At 45.5% G+C, this 26137-nt stretch overlaps 1 protein-coding gene across 10 annotated transcripts in view; it reads left to right on the forward strand.

The window, feature by feature from the left end:
* LOC147832543 (uncharacterized) overlaps positions 1-26137 on the forward strand; it is a 442200-nt gene that overhangs the window by 206070 nt on the left and 209993 nt on the right. Inside the window, exon 6 of one of the 10 annotated variants that reach the window (XR_015516721.1) lies at positions 22548-22811. The exons of 8 other annotated variants lie outside the window; for them this stretch is intronic. The gene's annotated coding sequence lies outside the window, so the exon portion shown is untranslated. Of the gene's footprint in view, positions 1-22547; positions 22813-26137 lie in introns of those variants that run through there. One more of the 10 variants, XM_087295667.1, reaches the window with a different exon arrangement.

A 26137-nucleotide genomic window follows, 5' to 3' on the forward strand; every position in this document is an offset into this window, starting at 1 on the left:
CGCAGCCGCATGCCCGCAACGCACAGCCCCCCAGCCCGTGTTGGAAGTGTCTGCTGAAACGACAACAAGACTGGACGCCTGTTCTAGAGACACCCAGGCCTGTAGGAACGAGGGGTCGCTCCAAGGGCTGAGGGCGCGGCGACACAGCGCAGTAACAGAGACTCGGTGTGCGCGCGCGTGCCATGCGCGTCTGGGGACTCGATCGTGAAGCCAGTGCTGAAGTGGTCTCATATAGAATAATCCGAGCGGCATGAAGCGGCTGCGGATGCCATATGCCCCAGGAGCCTCTGAAATAGTTTCAGTGGGACCACTATTTTACTGTCGAGCTCTCTCAGACAGTACAGCATCAGCTGAGCGCGCTCTCCGGAGAGGCGCGCTGCCATGGTGACCGAGTCCAGCTCCAGCCCGAGAGAAGAGATCCTCTGCACGGGGGCGAGTTTGCTCTTTTCTCGGTTGACCTGAAACCCCCACAGGTGGAAGTGCCAGAGCACATTGTCTCTGTGCATAATCAACTCTGTGCATAATCAAAAGAGAGGGCAAATTCAGCCAGTCGTAAAGAAATTGAGTATGCAGATGCCCGCGAGCCGAAGGGGCGCTGAGGCACCCTCCGCGGGCTTGGTGAGGACCCGCGGAGACAGAGAGAGCCCGAAGGGGAGGGCTTTGTATTGCCAAGCTCGACCTTCAAACGCAAACCGTAGAAACTGTCGGTGGCGAGGAAGAGTGGAGACATGGAAATACGCGTCCATCAGGTCTAATGCTGCAGACCAACCCAGAGGACGATTGCACCGGAGGATGCGCTTCTGCGTGAGCATTCTGAACAGCAGCTTGTGCAGGCAGCGGTTCAAAACGCGCAGATCTAGGATTGGCCGTGACCCACCGCTCTTTTTGGGCACGATGAAGCGTGGGCTGTAAAACCCGCACTCCATCTCGGCTGGAGGGAGCGGCTCGATTGCATCCTTCGCCAGGAGGACAGCAATCTCCTCTCGCAAGACAGGGGCGGACAGGGGGCTGACCCTGGTGAATACACACCCGTTACTTGGGGGGCCGTTTCGCGAACTGAATCGCATAGCCGAGTCTGATTGTGCGTATGAGCCACCGCGAAGAGCTGGCCCGCGCTAACCAGGCAGGCAGAGCTCTCGCTAATGGACTCATCGCTACAATCGCTGACGTACCAGCAGTGGGGCAGCGCGGAGTGGGTGTGCTGATCCGGGAAGCTCGCGGGTCCCACGGAAAAGCTGGAGGTGAGATATTTGCTCTCACTCCAAACCCGAGCTCCGGAGGGGAGGCTCGAGGGGTGGGAGAAAGGAGACGTCCTTCCAGCGCTCGTGAGCCACTGGCGAAACGCACCGAATCTGCAAGCTAGAAAGCATAGCGTCCCAGACTGGCAGATTTCGGGCTGTCACATCTGGGGAAGTGAAAAGTGCCCTTTCATAATGTTTTCATGGCAGTAAAAAGTGCCGTTGGAAATGGGGCCCCGCCCTCCAGCGGGGAAAGAGCAAGTTCCCTCTTCTCCAGATGGCCTGTCCCAGGGGCGCTTCGCGGTCCGTTGCCAGACTTAGCGGCGTTCTGGGCAGGGGGGCTGCCTGCTTCCGAGGTGCCCGACGCGCTCGCTTCGCCGGAGGCGTGTGCGGGGGCGGAGCAGCTCTCGTAGGCGGGCGCCTTCGGCGAGGAGCAGGTATGAATGGCACGGCGGGCGGAGCGGGCTACGGACCGCCGATAAGACATCACCCACCAACTGCTCTCTCACCGCCTTGAATTCCTGGGTGAATTCACAGACAGTGTCGCCGAACCTGGCTGGGGATATGGGGAAGTCAAGAAAGCGGACTTTGTCGACTTTGCGCATATCAGCCAGGGGTGGCGCTCCTGGACCACTAATGTGGACATCGTCCTCCCCAACGCACACGCAGCGGACTCAGTAGTCCGAAGAGCTAAGTCGGCGGCGGTGCGAAGCTCGTAAGCCTGGGTTGGACCCACCCTCGTGCAGCTCGGCCAGCGCCTGCGCTTGGTAGCGCTGGTAGGTGGCTATCGCATGCAAGGCGGAAGCAGCCTGGCCCGCAGCTATGTAAGCTCTAGCTCCGAGGGAGGTAGATAACTTACAGGCTTTGGATGGGAGACGAGGCGGACCCCGCCAAGAAGAGGCGCCGCGCGGATTTACCGCCATCGCGCACTCAACCTGAGGAATCGCCACATACCCCCTGGCTGTTTCACCGTCAAGAGTGGTTAGGGTGGAGGAACACGCAGCACGAGCAGAAAAAAGTGCTTTACAAGACCGCGTGAGCCTACTGTGCACCTCCGGGAAGAAGGGAACGCCCCTCTAGTCGGTCCGGCCACGGAGCTGGGGGATAAACCATCTCCAACCCACGGCCGAAGCAGCCCGGGAAAGCATGGCTAACATGTCCGTTTCAGGATCCGTAGTGACAGCGCTCACCAGCCCGAAGGGGGCGAGCGGGTCTGGATCATCATCGGACAATGAAAGCCCACCCTCCGATGCCGCGGTGGACATCTGGTCTTCGGTGTCATCGGGCGTAAGGGCTACCATCTGTTAGACGGATCGCTTCCCCCGCCCGAAGCTTGGATGGAGCGCTTAGAGGAGCGGGAGGTCCGCGGGCCCGTGGGCGACGGATTATCTCTCGCTGAAACCCTCAGATCTGCCCGAGTGCCCGCTGCAGAGCAGGGGACAACTGGGGTGGTTCGCCCTTTTGCAAAGGCTAACCGCGATCTTGCGCAACAGTCATGGCATCGCAATGACGACATGAACTGCCCGCGAGCAGCGCATTAACATGCTGGACCCCCAGACATGTAACGCAGTGCCCGCGCCCATCATCCGAGGACAGGAAACCACCGCATCCAGAAACGCACAGTCGGAGCGCCGTCCTGATAAGGACGTGCTGCACGACTGTGTTGCTCTTTCTGTGAAGTTTGCAACTTTATACGCACCGCTCTGGAGGACCGGACCCAAAGAACGCCAGGCAAGGGAGAAACCCAGCTCGACCGTCTGCCACTGCGTGTACACACTCTGGACCGGGAGAATGCTCTCATTCGCTCAGAATCGCTGGTCACAGCAGGAGGAACCCTCATCGACTCGATCAGAAAGTCTCTGAAGCGAAAAGGATAGCGTCTGCTGGCGCCAGGTGAGCTTATATACTCAGTTGATTGCTTATGCCGCTCACCTGCGCAGGCTTGCGCTGCCAATTCATTCTTAATTGGCCCGTTCAATACTCTTTCAGACGAGTAGCTTCTGAACCGAACCTCCCAATGCGTGGATTTTACAATCAAATCCACTTATAGTGCTGAAGTTCCCCCCGAAGGGGAACTAATGATATTTGAGCTCTTATGATTCTTTTGAAAGCTTTAAATGAGCAACAAACAGGTTTATGTCTGAAATTAAGTGAAAAATATACTCCACCATGTTTCGAGTGTGATTATGGATTATCGTGGTTCGAACGATGGATCTGCGACAAAGCAGCTACGGTTTTAAGAAATGTCACTACATCGTTCTTTATCCAAATGATGCATCGTACTGTGATAGTTCAGCCACGAGTTATGTTGTTGTTTGAGAAAGGCAACTCAGATCTTCAAATGGTTTGTTCAAAAAAATACTCCATGAACCTGTTGTTGAAATGGTCTGAGGATTAATCAGTCAATTTTTTTAGGTAAATGAATTCATTTATGGGGGCTCAGGGATATTTCCTGTGAAAATGTGAGGTAAAAAATTCTAATCCCGTGTTGTTGTGTTTGTTATATTTGACTTGGTACACTGAAAAATATCCGTTAATTAGCAGGTTCCGTATTTCACGATTTAAATTACGTTTCTGTTTGTTGATGATTGTATTTTATATGCTGTTGATCTCTGCTCTGTTGACTTTTGATGATGAAAATTTAACTGTGCATTACTATCACGTCTGACATAGAGCATGCAGGGAATAAACATTAGTAAACACGGATACAGATGCAGCCAAACAAATATTAGTTGAAACAAACAAAGAAAAAAAAAAAGTAACGAGAGAAAGTGGACATTATGGGAGGGACAAAAACAAATGACAAATGACATGAAGAGCAAACAGAGCAGGGTATAAATATACAAGAAAACAATTAACTGACCAAGTTAACAAGGGGGTGGAGACAATTAACTCAAAGATTAACAAGATCAGGGTAAGATGAACAGGAAGTGACATGAAAGCACAAAACTGAAATATTCAAAAACAGAAACCAGGACGTTACAATTATATCAAAGTGACTTTTTGAAGTTTTAGTTGATTTAAACAATATATTGGACAATCAGTTTTGTATAGCGAATTAAGTCTTTAAAATTACTGAAATTGTAACCTCAAAAGTTACTTTTGCTACTTGTTCAAACTATTCATGTACAATTAGTTGAAACAATTCAATCCACTTAAATTGGTAAAAATGATTACGTTAACTTTATTTCTTTGTGTTCTGACAACATGAAGGAATTGTGTGAAACCCAGCATTTTTTCACAATGTACTGGCAGTTTATTACCAGGTTTTTGTATCATAATTTCCAACACAAACCCAGACAATGCATATCAAATCAAACTATTAAAAATGTCAATACAAGTCACTTTTTCACCATCAAAGGTTGTTGGAGGAAAGCTCAAGATTTTATAATTCAAATAAAAATAAATAAATAAATAAATATAAAAAAAAATCACAAAATACAGAAAATTGTTAATTTATTGATAATGTTTATAGTGTAGCCATATGCTTTTGATCTTGTTTTTGAGCTTCAGTTTTTTACACTTGCAGCAATATGTTTGACTTTTTTATGACTTTAATATGCAGATGTTTGATAGTCATAAAACAGTCAAGGAGTCAAGAAAAGAGAATCTGTAGCAGAAAGTTGCATTTTTTCAAGTGCATGTATTGCATCAGTTACATTAGGAGGAAATAAAGAGTATTGGAACAATTTGTGAGCTTGCAAGTTCGCTAGTGCAAGATGAAGAAGAGTTCCGATGGTTCTGTTTCTAGTACTTGTGATGAACCAGAGGTTCTTGAGGAAGAGAGCACTGTTCACTGTTCAAGAACCTGAAAGTAAGATTGTAAAAAGAAATGTATAGAATTACACAATAATATTGCCATTACTAACTTGACCTTGACCAAAAACCTTTATCACAAACTTGTTACCTCTTTTATTATGTAACAACTTGTTTTCTTTTAGATTTGTTCAGAATAACATCAAAATGAGTAAGTGACATTTTGAATTAATCTGATATTATTTTTACATATACTTTACCTTGAATTGTTTCATTCTTTTGTTCCTTTTTTGTAAAGAATAATACTTTTTTAACACTAACATTTGAATGATGAGTTTTGAAAATTATTTTTAAAAATAAGACTTATGCTTGCAAAAAGGAATGCATTTTAAACACATTTTAAAGCAGTGTATAACTACAAAATCACAATCAGCTTTTTAAAAAGTCTTTTGTGTTAAGAATTCTTAAGATTAGGTTAGAGTTTATTGCGAGGCAGTGTCGCAGTAGGTAGTGCTGTCGCCTCACAGCAAGAAGGTCGCTGGGTCGCTGGTTCGAACCTTGGCTCAGTTGGTGTTTCTGTGTGGAGTTTGCATGTTCACCCTGCCTTCTCGTGGGTTTCCTCTGGGTGCTCCGGTTTCCCCCACAGTCCAAAGACATGTGGTACAGGTGAATTGGGTAGGCTAAATTGTCCGTAGTGTGTGAATGTGTGTGTGGATGTTTCCCAGAGATGGGTTGTGGCTGGAAGGGCATCTGCTGTGTAAAAACTTGCTGGATAAGTTGGCATTTCGCTGTGGCGACCCCGGATTAATAAAGGGACTAAGCCGACAAGAGAATGATTGAGGTTAGAGTTTAAATGGAAATTTAAATTTGAAAGCTCAGTTAAGGCCTCAATACACCTATTTAAAAATACAGAGAATCAGAATGACAACTATATTACCACAAACACAAAAAAATATTTGTTAATTGAACATTATTTAATTGTGGAGTCCATTGTGCATCTAATCAACTGGAGTAGACGTGAAAGTTTTAGATCAAACTTGATTTTAACATGCCCATCTAACTTGTTTGCCACTAACTTTATCCAATGGTTGTATTGTGGTAAAGAGGTTTACTAAAGAAAATGGTGATTGCTTTACCTGGGCTTGTGCTTGAGCTACAAGTCTACATTGTGTTCATGAAACACATCCACAGCATTTCAAGTTGATTATATCATGTTAATTCAACAAATGAGTTTTTGAGGACATTTCAGTTCATGAGGTCAGTTCAACATAATGCAATTGTGTTGTGCTTAAGAAATGACATTCAATAAACATGATTTGTATAAGTAAAGTGAACAACATTGAAAATGATTTTTTTTTTTTGAGTGGATCTAGATCAACTTACTGTATAGTAAAATTCTGTGCAGCATAATATATTTTTTTTTCCCAAAAAGCTTGCATATTCTGATTGACTGTTCAACTCTTTTATTGTTCATCACCTTAAACAAATACTTTTTTTAAGTGTAATCAAATGAAAATATATTTCATCTGTGTCCTTATCGTTATAGTTCTCATTTAGACTTTTCTATTCAGACCCGAGTTATAATGACTATTACAGTTTAGCTGTTGTTGTAATCGTCACCCTTGCTATGCACAAGCCTTTGCATTTGAGATTTGCAAACACTGGTATTTTACCATCATGTTAATGATGTTTATATTGTATGTAATGCAGCTTTATGGATTTATTGGGACACTGGGGATGTTCTAATTTACCGTTGCTTTTCATTTAAGGTAGAATTGCCTAGAGGTTAAAATATTGATCAGGCCTTATTAATGTAGTTGAAAGAGGTTGAGGATGAATTTTGAAGAAACCCTGGGCAGTGCTGAGCCTGTAGAAGAGGTGATCCTTGGATTTAGGGCTTTGGTTTTTGACTTGTAATGATGTACATAACATTTTAGCCTTGTCTCTTTACCAGGATTTCTTCAAATACTTCAAATCAATCTAGAGGAAGGCTCTTTGATATCCTTTCAATATTTTGACTGCAGTAGTCACGTCACATCACATGCATTGTCATTTGTTAAAGCTTTTACATTTGTAGCTTGTATTTACATTATGGGGCAGTTGAATGCTTGATTCTGATTGGGGGATGAACATTCTGAGGTGTGCAATGAATTAATTTCAGGGAGTAACAACTTCTTTAAAGAAGAACCCCATCATTTCTTTGTGCAAATTATATTGTTTTACATGCACAAGCATTAAAAATAATCCAATATTAGTTTTGGTAAAAACTTAAACTTGATTTCCATATTAGTTGAAATATATGTAACTGGCACATATAGGGCTCTATTTTGACTATCAATGCTCAAATTTGAAAGCGCAGGGCGCAAAAGCATTAAGGGCATGTCAGAATCCAATCCCATACTATTTAAGGATGGAAAAATCTGCTTTGCGCCGTGGCGAATGGTCTAACAGCGTTGAGCTTATTCTCTTAATGAGTTATAGGTGTGTTTTGAGAATAAACCAATCAAAGTCTCATCTCCCATTCCCTTTAAGAGTCAGTTGCTTCGCACCATAGCGCATTTGCTATTTACTTGATTAACTTTGCAAATGGAAAAACTGAGCATTTCACTAGCAACAAAACAGTCAAACAGAGCATCTACAGCACAAGAATGATAGACGAGTGTCCCCATTCTTTACTTTCGCTTTTACTCCCATGGATAGGGAAATGTCTTTTATGCACAATGTCTTTTAATTTCCAGCAAACGAATAAATGAACAATAAAAACAAAGTGTGGTCAAACAAGTGTGGTTATATCCTAACACACATGCTATGCCCCTTATGGTCTAAAACGTGGCAGGTGGACAAATCTAAGCTTGCATTTAATAAAACAAATATAAATATGCATATAAGAAATAATGCTGCTAATAATAATAACATTATACAAAAGCAAATTGTCATAAATAAACTGAAAAAAAAAACAGAGATGAAGAAGGCATGAAAGTATGGCTTTTATATTTATGTAGGCTAGAAAATAATATTTTTTGTAATATTTGAGCATTTTAATTCTTTTTCATATGTTTAGATATTTGCAGATTACACAACTAACCTGCTCTGTGCTGGACTATAGACCTGCTTTGATCTGGTCTATTGTGCTATTATAGTTCCTCAAAATAGCATTGCGCCAGCAATGCGCCTCAACACACCTCCTTTTTTAGACCAGAACGCCTATGGCACACATATGATTGCAAATGCACTTGCTATTTAAACAGGGTGGTGCAAAACGTCAAGCCAACTCTTGCGCCGAGCTGAAACTAGCAAACAACAATTGCGTTGTGCATTGTGCCGGGTGTATGATAGGGACCATATAGGGTCTATGTTTCCTTTAAAAATTATTTGAGAACGTTAAATATTCTATTCTAAAACATACAATTACTCACAAAAACTAACGCATATTCTAATCTCATATATAAATCATATAAATAAATTAATAAGCGATTTATAAAAAAAAAAACTTTAATATTTATTATTTATTAGGCAATAAAAATTCCTACGTTAATTATAATATTAGTAATAATAATGATGATGATGATGAGGTGATGATAATGATTAGTATTTTGTTTTCACAATCTTTAGAGAGGTAACATAAATTCCGCTTTTATAGATCACCTATAGCTTTCATCATGAGGCTGTGTTCAAAATGACATCAATGCTTTCAAAGTGCACTGGGAAGGGAACACAGTTGTAAACATGAAGATCACTAAAACTGAACTGTAAAAATACTTTAAAAGCAAATTACACCTAAGAGAGATGACTTTAATGCTTTTTTTTATTATTAATCATTCCAAGTTTAAATGTTAGAAGGTTCTAAATGAATAGGGCATGGGGGGATAAGTGAGAATAGAACGCAGCCTGGAACTTTGTTTTTAACTACAGCTTCAGAAGTGTAGTTTCAAGTGCTCAAGTTTGCGAATGTTCGTTGGAACAATGGAATTGGGAAACAGCAAATCAAAGAACTATGTTTGTAATGACGGAACTTGCTAACGATGGTTTTGGGAAACGCACCCCTGTACAGTAACAAAATTTACATGATTTTATGAGATAGATTTTAGTTTCAAAACATTTAATGTAGCAAAATGACTATTGACTAATTAGGGCTTTTATAAGTACAATACATGAAATATTAAAGATGCTTGATGAAATAAAAACACTAATTTGGACAACAATAAATCTTGACAGACTTTTGGCAGAAAATACACTCATAAAGTTACATTTATGGCAAAGCAGTGGCGCAGTAGGTAGTGCTGTCTCCTCACAGCAAGAAGGTTGCTAGTTCGAGCCTTGGTTCAGTTTCTGTGTGGAGTTTGCATGTTTTCCCTGCGTCCGCTTGGATTTCCTCCGGGTGCTCCGGTTTCCCCCACAGTCCAAAGACATGTGGTACAGATGAATTGGGTAGGCTAAATTGTCCGTAGTGTATGAGTGTGTGTGTGTGTGTGTGAATGTGTGAATGTTTCCCAAAGATAAGTTGCAGCTGGAAGGGCATCCACTGCGTAAAAACTTATTGGAATAGTTGGCAGTTCATTCCACTGTGGCGACCCCGGATTAGTAACGGGACTTAGCCGACAAGAAAATGAATGAATGAATGAATGAATGAGTAATGATACGTTTGCTTTTTGTTTACACTACTTATTTAAAATTAACTGAAACAACATAATTATTGAGGTTTTGAGGAGGGAATCTCATTGTTTTATGTTCAATCCACTGAAATTTTTAAAAACTAATCAGCTAACTTAATTCCTTCATGTTGATTTTCTGTATGTTGTTGTAGCCTGTAACATAATGTGATCCATAATGATAAGCAACACATTAATCCATTTTAAATAAAACTAAGTAAATATAAAAGCAGATAAATGACTTTGAACATCAAGTGTACCTACAATCATCTAATCATGTAAAAGAAATGTTTGGGCTTTGACCTGAAAGAAATACTTTGGGCTTAGGATGACATTTTTGTGTTCTCTGAGCTGTTTTATCACCTGTCCCCTTGGCATCTACAGGGGGTTGATGTTGATGAGCCGTCCCAGCTGACGATTGCATGTCTGGGCCTTGAAGCTCAGGCCACTGGGGGATGCGGTGGAAGGTTAGCGCCTCCGCAGCGAGGCATGTGTGTGTGAAGCTTTTCATTTAGCGTTGGGCTCTGACAAGACCCCTGGCCCAGATAAGCGGAGCTTTGCCTCTTTTACAGGTGAAATCTATTCTCACATTTGCCTCAGGGGCGCGTGGACTGTAACAGAGTTTCTCTGCCCCTCTGGGTCCCACCACAAAGCCAGAGAATAAATGGTGAAGGTGGCTGCAGTGGACAGAAAAATCAATGCCTGTTTATACAGACATGACAGTCCTGGAGCCCCTGCAATCGGCCCGGCCGCCCGCCTGCTCTCCCACGCACTTTTCTATTCTCCTGCTTTATTTCTCTCTCTGTCACACCAAAACTGTCTCCTGTAACCTCGCGAAAAGGTGAGAATAGACCCCCAGGTGGTCCTGCATTTGCTTTTTCAGTTTCTGTTGCTTTACTGCTGTAAATCAGAGGTTTGCTGTAATACTGTACCATTTGATACGGTCAGATCTGGTAAATGGCTTTGATTTATTGCAATTTTTAGACTGTAATTGCATATAACGCAATACTTTTTGTTAAGTAAATAGAAAAAGGATATGGATATGTAAAAGTTTTAAAATAGAATCCCAAATTGCAAAGTCAGTCTCCATTTATTCACTGTCATGTAGTTCTCATCGCATTCGCGTGGGTTTCCTCCGGGTGCTCCGTTTTCCCCCACAGTCCAAAGACATGCGGTACAGGTGAATTGGGTATGCTAAATTGTCCGTAGTGTATGAGTGTGTGTGAATGTGTGTGTGTGGATGTTTCCCAGAGATGGGTTGCAGCTGGAAGGGCATCCGCTGCCTAAAACATGCTGGATAAGTTGGTGGTTCATTCCACTGTGGCCACCCCGGATTAATAAAGGGACTAAGCCGACAAGAAAATGAATGAATGAATGAGTTTCCTCAAATGGTTTGAGTTGCATTACCTTCACGTTTTGGGTTTTACAATGTAGTATATCTATACATATTAGACTATCAAATAGTTTTCTGTAAGTATTTAAATTGAGGAGAATTATGAGATGCTAGAAAATATTTAAAATGTACTTTTTGCAGGGACAAAAATACCCATTGCAGATATCCGAGGATACCCATTTTGTACACCCCTGAACTAGGGCCCAGATCCTGGACTCATAAATTGTCCACAATAAATCCATAAACTGCAAATACACTCTATTTAGATCTGTCTGTAGGCCACAAACTGAAAACAATCAAACTAAATGAAATGCAAAATTGGAACAAAAAAAATTCTTAATGCTAAAATGCATAAAATAAGCGATCAATATCCCCGAGCTGCTTTCCTTGATTAATGCAAATCTGAGCAGAGAGAAGATGACTTGTGTGTGAAAGAGCTCTAATGCTCCTGTGTAATAAATGCTTCCGTAAATCCGTCTGAGCAGTGATGCAATACCAGGCAGACGTGCCATAATTAGGCTTTTTACTTTCATTTGTTTTGTTTTCCATCATTCGCCATCGCCGGACGGGGTGGAATCTCTTAGCAGATCCAGTACAGTGCGCTCATGTTGTATGCGCTAATAAAAAACGAGCGGGTATTTAATGCATGTGATGTACAGGCATCTGCGTGTGTGTTTAGAGATGGAAGATTTCCTTAATCACAGCGTGTGTCAACAACTTGCCTGAGCGTAAAAAGCAGTGCAGCCGGGTAAAAGGAATCATCTAGGATTGCTTTCTTCTCTGGTGTGATTAGCTGCTAGTACAGTTTCCAGTGGAGGAGACAACAGCTGCAGTGACTGAGGCATTACTGGAGTAATGGGAGCATCTGCTTGAACATCATCACTGTGCATACTTTTCCATTTTTTGAGTTACTGTTGTCATCACTTATTGTTTAATACCATTTGTTCTTGACATTTGAGAATATGCATTTTGCTCCTTAGACCTTTTTTGCTGTTATTTTGGTCAAAATAGATCTTGCACTTGGACACAATAATGATCGATGGGAAACAGCATGCATAGTTAGAATTTTGCTGCAGTTTAGGTCAGGTCAGTTCAATTCAATTCAACAAAGATTTTTTAAAATGTGTAAGTATTAGGGGTGTAACGATTTATGTAATTCTCCAGAACCGTCATGGTATGGAGGTAACGGTTCGGTTCATGCACTCAATAAATATGGTCAGTTCAGATACAGTATGCCAGTCCAGTCACTGGAGTTCCCCAACCAGATATCACAAAGTAGGACATGTTCCTGGATTAACATCTATGTTGATCCTAGAACAACATTCCAATTAGTCAATCAGATTTAAGGGAAACGTTTACCGGATGTTAAGTTTAGGTTAGTTTGTTCACTTACAGTGCATCCAGAAAGTATTCATAGCGCTTCATAGTCAAATTTTTTTTTTTTTGTTACAGCCTACAGCATAATGTACTAAATTCATTTATTTCTTAACATTCTACACACAATACCCCATAATGACAATGTGAAAAAAAGAGTTTTTTGAAACTGTTTCAAATTTATTAAAAATAAAAAAATCCTGAAAAATCACATGTACATAAGTATTCACAGCCTTTGCCGTGAAGTTCTTAATTGAGCTCAGGTACATTCTGTTCCCCTTCGGTTGGGGAACTTCAGTGCTATTAAGTGGATTTGATCTTTGTGAAAATCCACGAAATGGGAGGATTCGGTTCAGAAGCCGCTTGAATGCAATGAATGCAATGAATTGGCAGCGTAAGCTTGCACAGGTGTGCTTCATTGCCAATTATCCCAGCATATAAGCACACCTGGAGCAAGCAAACGCCATCCTTTTCGCTTCAGAGACTTTCTGATCGAGTTGATGAGGGTTCCTCCTGCTGTGACCAGCGATTCTGAGCGAACGAGAGCATTCTCCCGGTCAAGAGTGTGTACACGCAGCGGCAGACGGTCGAGCTGGGTTTCTCCCTTGCCTGGCGTTTCAGGACGGTGCTCCGACTGTGCGTTTCTGGATGCGGTGGTTTCCTGTCCTCGGATGATGGGCACGGGCACTGCGTTACATGCCTGGGGGGTCCAGCATGTTAATGCGCTGCTCGCGGGCAGTTCATGTCGTCATTGCGATGCTATGACTGTTGCGCAGTAAAGATCGCGGCTAGCCTTTGCAAAAGGGCGAAACACCCCAGCTGTCCCCTTCTCTGCAGCGGGCACTCGGGCAGATCTGAGGGTTTCAGCGAGAGATAATCCGTCGCCCACGGGCCCGCTGACCTCCCGCTCCTCTAAGCGCTCCATCCAAGCTTCGGGCGGGGGAAGCGATTCGTCTAACAGATGGTAGCCCTTACGCCCGATGACACCGGAGACCAGACGTCCACCGCGGCATCGGAGGGTGGGCTTTCATTGTCAGATGATGATCCAGACCCGCTCGCCCCCTTCGGGCTGGTGAGCGCTGTCACTACAGATCCTGAAACGGACATTTTAGCCATGCTTTCCCGGGCTGCTTCGGCCGTGGGTTGGAGATGGTTTATCCCCCAGCTCCGTGGCCGGACCGACTAGAGGGGCGTTCCCTTCTTCCCGGAGGTGCACAGTAGGTTCACGCGGTCTTGAAAAGCACTTTTTTCTGATCGTGCTGCGTGTCCCTCCACTCTCACCACTCTTGACGGTGGAACAGCCAGGGGGTATGTGGCGATTCCTCAGGTTGAGTGCGCGATGGCGGTCAATCCGCGCGGCGCCTCTTCTTGGCGGGGTCCGCCTCGTCTCCCATCCAAAGCCTGTAAGTTATCTGCCTCCCTCGGAGCTAGAGCTTACATAGCTGCGGGCCCGGCTGCTTCCGCCTTGCATGCGATAGCCACCTACCAGCGCTACCAAGCGCAGGCGCTGGCCTAGCTGCACGAGGGTGGGTCTAACCCAGGCTTACGAGCTTCGCACCGCCGCCGACTTAGCTCTTCGGATACTGAGTCCGCTGCGTGTGCGTTGGGGAGGACGATGTCCACATTAGTGATCCAGGAGCGCCACCCCTGCCTGATATGCGCGAAGTCGACAAAGTCCGCTTTCTTGACTTCCCCATATCCCAAGCCATGTTCGGCGACACCGTTCAAGGCGGTGAGAGAGCAGTTGATGGGTGATGTCTTATCGGCGGTCTGTAGCCCCCTCCGCCCGCCGTGCCATTCATACCTGCTCCTTGCCAAAGGCGCCCGCCTACGAGAGCTGCTCCGCCCCCGCACACGCCTCTGGCGAAGCGAGCGCGTCGGGCACCTCGGAAGCAGGCAGCCCCCCTGCCCAGAACGCCGCTAAGTCTGGCAACGAACCGCGAAGCGTCCCTGGGACGGGCCATTTGGAGAAGAGGGAACTTGCTCTTTCCCCGCTGGAGGGCGGGGCCCCATTTCCAACGGCACTTTTTTACTGCCATGAAAACATCATGAAAGGGCACTTTTCACTTCCCCGGATGTGACAGCCCGAAATCTGCAAGTCTGGGACGCTATGCTTTCTAGCTTGCAGATTCGGTGCGTTTCGCCAGTGGCTCACAAGCGCTGGGAGGACGGTCTCCTTTCTCCCACCCCTCGAGCCTCCCCTCCGGAGCTCGGGTGCGGAGTGAGAGCAAATATCTCACCTCCAGCTTTTCCGTGGGACCCGAGCACTTCCCGGATCAGCACACCCACTCCGCGCTGCCCCACTACTGGTACGTCAGCGATTGTAGCGATGAGTCCATTAGCGAGAGCTCTGCCTGCCTGGTTAGCGTGGGCCAGCTCTTCGCGGTGGCTCATACGCACAATCAGACACGGCTATGCGATTCAGTTCGCGAAACGGCCCCCCAAGTCACGGATGTGTATTCACCAGGGTCAGCCCCCTGTCCGCCCCTGTCTTGCGAGAGGAGATTGCTGTCCTCCTGGCGAAGGATGCAATCGAGCCGCTCCCTCCAGCCGAGATGGAGAGCGGGTTTTACAGCCCACACTTCATCGTGCCCAAAAAGAGCGGTGGGTCACGGCCAATCCTAGATCTGCACGTTTTGAACAACTGTCTGCACAAGCTGCCGTTCAGAATGCTCACGCAGAAGCGCATCCTCCGGTGCGTTCGTCCTCTGGGTTGGTCTGCAGCATTAGACCTGATGGACGCGTATTTTCTTGTCTCCACTCTTCCTCGCCACCGTCAGTTTCTGCGGTTTGCGTTTGAAGGTCGAGCTTGGCAATACAAAGCCCTCCCCTTCGGGCTCTCTCTGTCTCCGCGGGTCCTCACCAAACCCGCGGAGGGTGCCTTAGCGCCCCTTCGGCTCGCGGGCATCTGCATACTCAATTTTCTTGACGACTGGCTGATTTTTGCCCTCTCTCGGAGCAATTGATTATGCACAGAGACAAAGTGCTCCGACACATCCACTTGTTGGGGTTACAGGTCAACCGAGAAAAGAGCAAACTCGCCCCCGTGCAGAGGATCTCTTCTCTCGGGCTGGAGCTGGACTCGGTCACCATGGCAGCGCGCCTCTCCGGAGAGCGCGCTCAGCTGATGCTGTACTGTCTGAGAGAGCTCGACAGTAAAATAGTAGTCCCACTGAAACTATTTCAGAGGCTCCTGGGGCATATGGCATCCGCAGCCGCTTCACGCCGCTCGGATTACTCTATATGAGACCACTTCAGCACTGGCTTCACGATCGAGTCCCCAGACACGCATGGCACGCGCGCGCACACAGAGTCTCTGTTACTGCGCTGTGTCGCCGCGCCCTCAGCCCTTGGCCCTCGTTCCTACAGGCCTGGGTGTCTCAGTCTTGTTGTCGTTTCAGCAGACGCTTCCAACACGGGCTGGGGGGCTGTGCGTTGCAGGCATGCGGCTGCGGACCTGTGGAAAGGTACCCAGTTGCATTGGCATATCGCCTGGAGCTGTTGGCAGTGTTCCTCGCTCTCCACCGTTTTTTTCCGGTGCTGGAGCGGCAACACGTGCTGGTCAGGACGGACAGTACGGCGGCGGCGTATATCAGCCGTATGGGGGGTATGCGCTCTCGCCGCATGTCTCAGCTCGCCCGCCGTCCGCTCCTCTGGAGTCATCCGCGGCTGAAATCGCTGCACGCCATTCATATTCAGGCAAGCTCAACCGTGCAGCCGATGCGCTCTCACGGCAGCCTTATGTCCTGGAGAATGGAGACTCCACCCCGAGTCTGTTTAGCTGATATGGGCGCGATTTGGGGAAGCCCAGATCGATCTGTTGCTTCCCCCGAAATCGCTTATTGCCAGTTGTTCTTTCCCTGACCGAGTGCTCTCGGCACGGATTCACTGGCTTACAGCTGGCCTCGGGGCATGCACAAATACGCGTTTCCCCCAGTGAGCCTGCTCGCGCAGTTACTGTGCAAGGTCAGGAAGGACGAGGAACAGGTTGCTGGTTGCGCCCCTCTGGCTCAACCGGACCTGGATGTCAGAGCTCTCCCTCGCGATAGCCCTCCCCTGGCAGTCCCTTCGAGAGAGCACCTCTCCGCTCTCATGACGCGGTGGCTGGCAGCACCGTGGGAATGCATAACCTCATCATCCGGTTCCTCAGGGGCGCTAAGCGAATTAATCCACCCCGCCCGCTCTCATGCCCTCTTAGGATCTCGCCCTCGCTACACAAGCCACGTCAGATCCCTTCGATCCTCGACTCAGTATCTTTCTGTCCCTGAAGACAGCTCTGCTGGTCGCGTTGATATCGATTAGAGGGTGGGGGACCCGGAGGCATTTTTCGGTCAGTGACTCGTGCCTGTAATTGGGCTGGGTTTCTCTCACGTCCAGAGACCCCGCCCGCGATATTTGCCCAAGGTTCCTACCACTCCGTTTTAATACGGGGTAGTGAGCCTGCAAGCGCTGCCCTCGGAGGAGGCAGACTCAGCCCTTCTTTATTGTCCAGTTCGCGTTTTGCGTATTATCCGGACCGCATTCAGAGTTTAGAACCTCTGAGCAGCTCTTCGTCTGTTATGGTGGTCGGCAGCAGGGAAGTGCCGTACCGAAACAAGTTCCCACTAGATTGTGGATGCCTTTCTTTCGCTATCAGAGCCGAGGTGAGCCGCGTCCCCCGAGAGTGCGTGCGCACTCCACTCTGAGCTTCGCATCCTCTCGAGCGCGCGCACTCGGCGCCTCTCTAACAGACATCTGTAGAGCTGCGGGCTGGGTGACACCCAAGACATTTGCAAGGTTTTACAATCTGCGAGTGGAGCCGGTTTCCTCAAGGGTATTAGGTAACCCTTGGTGATTGAGGAAACAATTCGGTAGGGTGTTGAAACACGCTTGCTGTGCCATTCTCCCTAACACGGAGGTATGTGCACCTTTTTATCTGTCAGTAAAGTTCCCCGTCAGGTGAGCCCTGCAGATTCCTCTGTGGTCCCCGGCACTGACTCAGCGGAGGAGTCACTTGCTGGCCCACTACGTTGTAGGTCTGCCCGCTGGTCAGCTCGCGTTTTGGGTATAGGTGCCTGCTATTCGTGATCCCCACTAGGCGATCCCATATGCTTATTCCACCACGGTTCAGTCCAATTCAATCCGTAAGACTTCTGTTAAAGTAGGATAAATTAGGGCCAGGGACACGTTGGAGGACCGCGCCTCCCATGATGTGGGTGCGTCACGCTTGCTTGACAATCCCCTCATCGGGGGCGTTGGTAAGGTGCAGTCATTATGGCGCTTTCCATAGTTCTCCCTTTTCGTGGATTTTCACAAAGATCAAATCCACTTAATAGCACTGAAGTTCCCCAACCGAAGGGGAACGTTCGAGGTTACAGAAGTAACCCTTCGTTTCCCGAGGAGGGGAACGGAAGTGCTATACTTCGTCGCCATAATGACTGTCCCTTAGCTGTTTGAAAGTCTCTTCAGCTTAAAAGGATGGCGTTTGCTTGCTCCAGATGTGCTTATATGCTGGGATAATTGGCAATGAAGCACACCTGTGCAAGCTTACGCTGCCAATTCATTGCATTCATTGGCCCGTTCAATACTCTTTCAGACAAGCGGCTTCTGAACCGAATCCTCCCATTTCGTGGATTTTCACAAAGATCAAAACGACTTAATAGCACTGAAGTTCCCCTCCTCGGGGAACGAAGGGTTACTTCTGTAACCTCGAACGTTTCCATTGATCATTCTTGAGATGTTTCAGCAACTTATTTGGAGTTTACTTGTTTTTAAATTCAGTTGAATGGACATGATTTGTAAAGGCATACACCAGTCTATATAAGGGCCCTTGGTTGACAGTGCATGTTAAAGCACAAACCAAGCCCGAAGACAACGAATTGTCTGTAGACCAATGATGGCTCGTTTCCAATGACTGCTACAGTACGGTACGGTTCGGGTCAGTACGGGTCACCTTTATCAGGCTTGCGTTTCCACTATAAAGGGTACCCTTTTGGTGGGCAAGGTGTAAGACAGAAAGTTTCAGTCGTATCATTCTCGCTCGAGGAACTGTCTTCAGTAAAGCTGCACAGGTCGTTCACATATCATAATTAAAGCACTTCTCACAAAACAGACACTTTACACACATAAATACTTTTGTATAAATGTTTATTACTAACTTTTCTATAAACAGGAGTTGATTATAACTGCAGATCAATGACAGTGCAAAATAGCCCACTGTAACGTCTGTAATTATATAAAATAAATAAATAAATGAACATATATGCACACATACAGCCTCTTACAGTCTCCGATGTTACCAACTACAGAAAAACTACACACATCATACATTTCATTCTTAATTAGGTTCAACACAACACAAAGTATAGCCTACAGTCAGTGAAAACCTCTCATCTGTGTCTGTAATCTTCAGCAGCACATTTCATGAAGCCTCTGTTAGAGAATAATTCCATCATTCCCAGTTTATATTAGTCCAAAAGGTGATGATAATAATTAAAACAAGGGAGTTTGTTCACGTTTGCTGAAAACATAACGTGTAGTTATTATTATCAGCTTAAGAAGTTTGTTATTTCAGATATAGCGCGGCGAGCGCGCGGAGAGCGCAAGGGAGAAAGTGAAACTGATCGCGCGTCAGACTGGCTCGTAAAAAAATTGTGAGGCACAGGGTAGATTCTGCTCTACTCCATGGCTGTGTGGCTGTTCATCAGGACGATGATATATGAATATATAATTCCGCTGTAATCTCTTGCTGTGTATTTCAAACATGGCGGGTCCTTTGTTTACATTCTGGCTTGTTGTAAGTGAATGAGATATCTCTTCTATAAACCAATAGCGTTCAGCTGCGCGCCTAGCTCCGCCTTTTGGTACCCTTTCTTGTGTTTGGGACCTTTTCGAAAGGGTCCCGAAAAAGTGGTACGGTATGGTTTGGTTCGGTGTGCCTTTTGACAGTGGAAACGGCCATAAAAGCGTACCAAACCAAACCGTACCATATTGTACCACTCAGTGGAAACGGGCCATGAGACAGGATTGTCTCCAGGCACAAGGCTAAGGAAGGTTAAAGAAAAATTTATGCTGCTCTGAAAGTTTCAATGAGCACAGTGGCCTCCATCATCCATAAGTGGAAGATGTTTGGAACCACCAGAACTCTTCTTAGAGCTGGCCGTTCATCTAAGCTGAGTGATCAGTGAAGAAGGGCCTTAGTCAGGGAAGTGATCAGTAGCCCAATGGTCACTGTGTCTGAGCTCCAGCATTCTCCTGTGGAGAGAGAAGAACCTTACAGAAGGACAACCATCTGTGGAGCAATCCACTAATCAGGCCTTTATGGTAGAGTGGCCAGACTGAAGCCACTCCCCACCTGGAATTTGCCAAAAGGCATCTGAAGGACTCTCAGACCATAAGAAACTAAATTCTCTGCTCTGATGAGACTAAATTTGAAATCTTTGGAGTGAATGCCAGGTGTTAAATTTGGAGAAAACCAGGCACCGCTCATTACCAGGTAATACCATCCCTACAGTGAAGCATGGTGGTGGCAGCATCATGCTGTGGGGATGCTTTTCAGCAGCAGGACTTGGAAGACTAGTCAGGATAGAGGGAAAGATGAATGCAGCAATGTACAGAGACATGCTAAATGAAAACCTGCTTCAGAGTGCTCTTGACCCTTTGACTGGGGCAACAGTTCATCTTCCAACAGAACAATGACCCAAAGCACACTGCCAAAATATCAATGGAGTGGCTTTACAACAACTCAGTGAATGTCCTTTACTGGCCCAGCCAGAGCCCAGACCTAAATTCTATTGAACATCTCTGGAGAGATCTGAAAATGGCTGTACACCATCCCTTCCCATCCAACCTGATAGAGCTTGAGAGGTACTGCAAAGAGGAATGGGCAAACATTACCAAAGACAGGTGTGCCAAGCTTGTGGCATCATATTCAAAAAGACTTGAGGCTGTAATTGCTGCCTAAAGTGCAGCAACAAAGTATTGAGCAAAAGCTGTGAATACTTATGTACATGTGTTTTTTCAGTTGTTTTTTTTTTTATTTATTTCTAATAAGTTTGCAACAGTTTTGCAAAAAATCTTTGTTGTTGTTGTCATTAAAGGGTATCGTGTGTAGAATTTTGAGAAAATAAAGGAATTTAATCTATTTTGGAATAAGGCTGTAACATAAAAAATGTAATAAAAAAAAAAAGTGAAGCGCTATGAAAGCTTTCCGAATGCACTGTATATATGATTGTTGTCAAACTATAATTCCCCTCTAATTTTGGGAATAATTTAGAGTTATGGTTGGGTTTTGGGGTTGGGAAGAGGTATGGATAACTTGAACAAAAATGATGTTTCAGGATCAACATACATACTAATCCAGGATCCTTTCATTTTTGGCAAAATCATGACGTGCCACTGGAATCATGTTGAAAAGACCACTCCAGCAAACTTACCAACTGCTCACAAAGAATGCATCTTTGCGACTCTGAAAACGGGAGATGCAGCACTCAGTAATAGTTCCGCCATGTTGGCGTTGTCATTTCAACTTGGTACACAAAAACTCGCAAGCAACTCTTGTCCTGCCATCGAGTTTTTTGATTGGTCCACTGCTGTGTAATCAACGTTAATGAGTGCCAATCGTATGCAAAGAGCTGCGAATGGTCACATACATTGGTTAATTGTGTTACATACTGTAGAATAGCAAGTGAGTCCTTTTTTCAACTTGAAATATTTAATGCACAGTCTTTTATTGAAATATTACTTTTCATTATTCTGTTTATTTTGGCATCTGCTTTTGCATCACAAATAGTTTTCAGTCTGTAGCTGATTGTGACGAAACACATTTTTTCAAAATAAATAGGAGATTAATTATTATTTTTATTGTATCATACTCGTATTAATCCAAGGTACATACCATGACTTTAGTGAACCATTAAACCCCTATGAAGTATGTTTTCATCTGGTCATGTGACATTGACAAATTTTTTATCAAAACAATCTAATATTTTTCCATTTAACTTATTTTATTGTATTTTATATGTCTCGCTTAACCAACAACAGTACTTTTACCGTAACCAACAACAGTACTTTTAGACCTTCCAAAAATTAGAAAACACGTGACCCATGGGATTAAACAGGCTGGATCATCATGTATTTTCGATCTCTCATCACGAATGTGAAAAGCTTCTTTCTCACAAATACTTCATTAAAAAAGTATCACCTTTAAACTGTCATCTTTAAACTATAGGCTTGTGTGAAATATTTTACTGTATATGTGTGCACTGATTTGTCTGGTTAGCATGTACATGTGCGAGCTAGTCAACGGTGCGCTCTGTTACTCTTGTGCTTTGATCGGTCCAGCAACAAACCCCCTTTTATTGTTAGACACAAGCCATAGAATGAATGAGTTTCATAGTACAGCACAGCACTTTCTGTGTCTTGTCTGAAAGCCAATTCACACAGCACAGTGACTACAGGTGGAGGGAGAGTAAAACCATCATGCTGCTGGGGTTGTGGTCCAAGTTCTTTTTTTGGCAAAAATTTTTGGTAAAAAAATAATAATAAATAAAGTCCAACTTTTATCAAGCTCAGAGATTAATAAGGAAAAATTACCTGAAGATATATTGAAAACAATTAGAAATTTCAAGTAAAAGCATAAATAAACACATCAAATACATAATTAAATAAATCGGTTCAGTTTAGTACAATTTTCTCATCCCCCAATGACAGTTGGGTTTAGGTGTGGTGTTTAGTGCAAATCATACATTTTCATATGGCTGAACTTGTATGAAATCATACGCTTCTCTTGTTCTTTTATTTTGTTCAATGTTAGCTTTAGTTTTAGTAATCTACAAAAACTCTGATGTGGAATAGTATTAATGTCTCCAATATTTTGTATGGTTTATTGAAAGGTTACTGTTTCATCCTTAGTTTATATTTGTCACCGACTCGGTCCCAGTCATTCCCCTCGCTGGCCAGCAGAGGCCACCATCTCCAGACTTTTAAGCATTACATCATCCACTTACACTGATCTAGCACACCTGAACTGAATCTAGCTAACGACCCACGTACCCTTTATAAGCCAGCTCCAAACGCTCAGTCAGTGTGAAGTCTTGTTTAGCCCCGGCCAGCATTTCTGAGCGTTATTCCTGCCTGATTCCTCGTGTATTTCTCCAGTCTGTTTCTGACTCTGCTTCGCCTTCTGCCTGCCCACGACCCACGCCTTATATACGGACTCTGATACTCGCTGCCTGCCCACGACCCACGCCTGATACACGGACTCTGATACTTGCAGCCTGCCCTCGATCGATGCCTGGTAAAACACTCTGTGTCTGTTCATCGCCAGTCTTTATCCACCATAGACTGTTGCTGTTGTGTGTTTGCACGTTAGTGCATATTGTGTGTGTGAATGTGAGCTTGATTAATAAATACTGCATAATGGATCCCTCCGTGTCAGTCTCCACGTTACAAAAGACTTCGCCCAACACGGATCCCGCAGCCATACAGGTTTTGTCATATAAAGTTACAGCTCAAGCTCAGGTACTCACCACACATCAACAGCAATTAACCCACTTGACTCAGTTAACAGTTGATCTGGTGAGATCTCTGCAAAACCTGCAAGCTGCTCCCACAGCGCAACTAACCGCCAACTACTCTCTGACTCAACCCTTCCAAACCCAGACTCAGACTGCTTCAGGAGTTCGCCTGGCTTTCCCCGATAAGTTCTCAGGTAACCCAGCAAAGTGTAAAGGCTTCCTGTTGCAGTGTAAGCTGTTTATTGCCCAGCAACCCTATCTATTTAAGGATGGCAATGGGAAAATCGCTTTTGTTTGTTCACTGCTCACTGGCAAAGCTTTAGACTGGGCTACTGCAGTTTGGCCAGACAGTACCCCGATATTGCCCTCATTTAATGACTTTCTCAAACGTTTTTGCACAGTGTTTGATCACCCTGAGGGTGGTCGTAACGCTGGTGAGGAGCTTTTATGTGTACAACAGGGAGATCGACCCGCAGCTGAATTCGCTCTGCATTTCCGCACGCTGGCAGCGCAAACAGGCTGGGCTGATGATCCACTCACTACACTCTACCGAAAAGCTTTGAGACCAGAACTGCAAAAGGAGATGGCATGTCGAGATGAGGGGAAGACCCTGGATCAACTCATCGAACTGTCAATCAGGTTAGACACCTTGCTTCGCACCCGTAACCCCATATGCTCTGCTATTTCCAGTCCTGTATCCCCTGAAACTCCCACGGAGCCCATGCAGTTGGGCAGAACTCGTCTGACCCCCGAAGAACGTGAACAGAGAAGACGGAACCACCTATGCCTATATTGCAGACTTTTAGGTCACATGAAGAACCTATGTCCCAATAAGCCTCCACCTAAGGCACTTCCGGTGAGCGCCACCACCGTATTCACGACCACTAATGACACTGAGTGTTCCTATTTGTCTGAAGTATAAGGAGATTGAGATTTCGACTTTGGCTATGGTCGATTCAGGAGCCGCTGGTAACTTTATTGACTGCAAGTTTGCTTCTACTCACTCCATCCCTCTAACTTCCTGTACTTCCTCTCTAGCCATCACTGCTATAGATGGGTGTCCCCTGGGGGAAGGACACGTAAAGTTCCGAACTCTGCCGTTGTGTCTTCGCACAGGCTCTCTCCATGTGGAAGAAATCTCCCTCCTTGCCATCGACTCTCCCCGACACAATGTGATTCTCGGACTCCCCTGGTTACAACGTCATGATCCCCAAGTTTCCTGGAAGACGGGTGAGATTGTTAAATGGAGCGAGAAGTGCTTTACCCAGTGTCTACACTCTGTTTCTCCTGTCCAGATTAACATTATATCTAGTATGGAGGACTCCGAGCTCTGTCAAGTTCCCAAAATGTATCACGATCTCCTTGAAGCCTTTAACAAGAGAAAAGTAACCAAACTCCCGCCTCATCGTGAGTATGATTGTGCCATTGAACTATTGCCCGGCACCACGCCTCCTCGTGGTCGCATATTCCCTCTCTCTCAACCTGAAACCGAAGCCATGAACTCTTACATCTCTGAGGAACTGGAGAAAGGATTTATAAGACCTTCTACGTCACCTGCTTCAGCTGGGTTCTTCTTTGTCAAAAAGAAGGACGGCAGTTTGCGCCCTTGTATCGACTACAGAGGTTTGAATGAAATAACCATTAAATACCGCTATCCCCTACCTCTAGTTCCAGCAGCACTTGAACAGCTCCCCTCAACCCAATATTTCACCAAATTGGATCTTCGCAGTGCTTACAACCTTGTCCGTATCCGCCAAGGAGACGAGTGGAAGACCGGGTTCTCTACCATCAATGGGCATTACGAATATCTTGTTATGCCCTTCGGCCTAGCTAACAGTCCTTCCGTGTTCCAGGCATTTATCAATGAGATATTTCGAGACATGCTCAACCAGTGGGTCATCGTATACATTGACGACATCCTGATCTATTCCAATTCCTTGCCAGAACACATTCAGCATGTCAGAACAGTGCTACAACGCCTCATCCAGAATCAATAATATGCCAAGATATCCAAATGTGAGTTTCATCAGACATGCATCTCATTTCTGGGTTACATCATCAGTCCCGAGGGAGTTGCTATGGACCAACAGAAAGTTGACGCTGTCACTCACTGGCCACAACCCGAAACTATCCGGCAATTACAACGTTTCCTGGGATTCGCCAACTTCTACAGACGGTTCATCAGGAACTTCAGTTTAGTAGCTGCTCCTCTCACAGCCATGGTGAAAGCCAATAATGCCTGCTTGAAATGGAACTCGGACGCCATTAGGGCATTTAACCAACTCAAAGCACGTTTCACAGACGCACCCATTCTATGTCATCCAGACCCCACACGACCCTTTATTGTGGAGATTGACGCCTCCAATTCCGGTATCGGGGCCATCCTGTCCCAAAGATCTCAGATCACGAATAACCTCCATCCCTGTGCATTCTATTCCCGTAAGCTGAACTCTGCTGAGAGAAATTACGACGTGGGTAATCGCGAACTTCTCGCCATGAAGGCTGCTCTCGAGGAATGGAGACACTGGCTTGAGGGCGCAAAACACCCATTCACCGTCATCACAGATCACAAGAACCTGGAGTACATTCGATCATGTAAGCGCTTAAACCCCAGACAAGCTAGATGGGCGCTATTCTTCACTCGGTTTGATTTTCAAGTCACGTACATCCCAGGCTCCAAGAACATTAAGGCAGACGCTCTCTCTCGTATCTCTGATGAGGAAACTGCACTAGAGGAGGTAGAACCCATTCTGAAAGCCCGTTGATTATTGCACCCATCAGATGGGATATCGAGCACGAAATAACGCAGGCTTCAGAGCAAAACCCTACTCCACAGGCATGTCCCGAGAACAAGACTTATGTGCCTCCCCTGCTCCGTGAGAAATTGATCGCTGAATTTCACAATCACCCCAGCTCCGGTCATCCAGGTAGCACTGCTACAACGCAACTGATCCAGTCTCGTTACTGGTGGACATCCATGAATAAAGATGTAATTGATTTCCTCAACAAATGTTCCCCCTGTCAAATGGCTAAACACTCCCATCACCGTCCAGCCGGTTTACTACAGCCCTTAGAGATTCCCCATCGGCCATGGTCTCACATCGCCATAGACTTTATATCAGATTTGCCCCAGTCACAGGGAAAGACCACTCTTCTCACGGTCGTGGACCGTTTCTCCAAAGCCTGTCGACTCATTGCCATACCCAAGTTACCCACAGCCCTAGAAACCGC

Source organism: Danio rerio, chromosome 19, assembly GCF_052040795.2.
Source record: "Danio rerio strain M-AB ecotype USA chromosome 19, GRCz13ab, whole genome shotgun sequence".
Taxonomy (NCBI): domain Eukaryota; kingdom Metazoa; phylum Chordata; class Actinopteri; order Cypriniformes; family Danionidae; genus Danio; species Danio rerio.